The sequence below is a fragment of the Echinops telfairi genome, unplaced genomic scaffold (genome assembly GCF_000313985.2).
Source record: "Echinops telfairi isolate 266 unplaced genomic scaffold, ASM31398v2 ScPeMD7_655;HRSCAF=1070, whole genome shotgun sequence".
Taxonomy (NCBI): domain Eukaryota; kingdom Metazoa; phylum Chordata; class Mammalia; order Afrosoricida; family Tenrecidae; genus Echinops; species Echinops telfairi.
In genome coordinates, this window is record NW_022104553.1 from 15942895 (window position 1) to 15944867 (window position 1973).

A 1973-nucleotide genomic window follows, 5' to 3' on the forward strand; every position below is an offset into this window, starting at 1 on the left:
CCTCTAACAGCCCCTTCCCTTCCAGTGAAACATTCCTTTGAAACTTTATTAGTCATACATACCTGGCAGGGGACATACCATGACCATGAAGGTGGTTTTTCCAGGACACGCTCACCCATTGCACTCCGGGTGTGCTGCCCCCTGCGAGTTCCCCCAATGTGGGCAACTTGACTGCATACTTTGTGGTAGTGGGGGACGGCGTTTGCACTCTCCCCTATAAACAAAAAGTAAAAAAAAAGAGAAACGTCATCAGTCAGTACGGGTGTTCCCAGTCTAGAGGCAAGCAGGGTTCTTGAAATCAGCAGTGGAGCTCTGACAGCCCAGCCGGGGCTGGAGAACGGTGGCAGTCAACTGGTGGTCTGAGAATCCCCTGGAGAAGTGGAGGCTGATTCCTGCAAAGCCTTCTCACCTCATTTAAGATCCTTATCATTGGGAAACTTCTTGATGATCTCTTGGGTCTGTTGCTAAACCTGTTTGGTCCTATAGTTTCAGGGATACCCAAAACCTCCAACTCAGTGCCCTGTCCAGTCCCCTTTGACTCACACTGGCCATGACAGGAGAGGGTAGAACCTGCCCCTTTGGGTCTCCCAGATGGGGACTCTTTAACAAAACAGTTGTATTAATTGTCTGACATCATCCACATGCCATACAATCCAATAATCCAATCAGCTCAAGAAGGGCTGTACCATTATCAGCACATCCAGATCTAGAACATCTTCTTCTTCCTTGTACTCATTGCTATTCAGGTCCTTCTTTTCTAATTGTGGTGAAAATGCACGCCACAAAACGTTCTCCAATCCCACCCTGCATGTGTGATTCGAAGCCGGTGATTACACTCTTCGTGTTGTGCAGCCTTCAGTGATATCCCTTCCAAATTATCCCACCGAGGACTAGGACCCTTCGTGGGAGCAGAAAGCTTTGTCTTCCTCCTACAGAACGGCCAGTGGCCTCAAACTGCTGACCTTGGGGTGAGCAGCCCAAGAATGTAACCACTGCACCACCAGTGCATGACTATATACAAGTTAAGGTACATACCTTGTTTGATTGTCACGCAATCTTCGAAGCAGTTTGGCGGTTGCAAACCCCACTTTTTCCCTCTGTCTAGAGCAGGGGTCCTCAAACTTTTTAAACAGGGGGCCAGTTCACTGTCCCTCAGACCCGTTGGAGGGCCGGACTATAGCTTTAAAAAAACTATGAACAAATTCCTATGCACACTGCACATATCTTATTTTGAAGGAAAAAAACAAACGGGGGAAAAAACACCAGGCGGGCCAGATACATGTCCTCAGTGGGCCGCATGTGGTCCGCGGGGCCGTAGTTTGAGGACCCCTGGTCTAGAGCCTGCAAAAGTAAACTGGAAGTTTCCCTACCCAACCTGGTCTCCATCTTTCACTGAAACAGTGACACACACACCTTGGCCTTGTTTTCTGACCACACACCACCACCACCACCACCAATCACTCAACACCAATCAATCACCAGCGACTAGCCTCTTTTTCTAAGTTTCTGGGCTCTTCCTCCTACCGCTTGCCTACTTACAATTTTGCTCCCTCCAAGGTGCGAACCTCACTGTGTTCAGATAACTCTACATGTTGTTTTGTGTGCAAAGAGTTGGAATGATGACCATCCAACTCTTTGCACACAAAACAACATGTAAACGGCTGTGGTTTTTGTTGACCACCATGCAGTCAAGTCCCCATGTGTTCTATCTATCTATCATCTATCTATCTATCTATCTATCTATCTATCTATCTATCTATCTATCTAATTCTTGTGATTTGCATGGAAGTTAACAGAACACACTGGTTTTCCACTCAGCAATTCAAACACATTTTGTTTCTTGACAGTGATTGCAATTCCCACTCTTCTAACTGTCTCCTTGTGTTTCTCCTTTCCATTCATTCTACTTCGCTCTCCCTCCCTGCATTCTGAGCTCTGAGCACTGGACACAGGCTGCAGTTTCGTTCTGGAAT

At 47.1% G+C, this 1973-nt stretch overlaps 1 non-coding gene across 1 annotated transcript; it reads left to right on the forward strand.

Moving 5' to 3' along the window:
- Positions 1-54: 54 nt before the first annotated feature.
- LOC115870431 lies at positions 55-217 on the forward strand. Its single transcript, XR_004046706.1, has one exon. It is a non-coding gene; the product is annotated as a U1 spliceosomal RNA (small nuclear RNA).
- Positions 218-1973: the final 1756 nt, after the last annotated feature.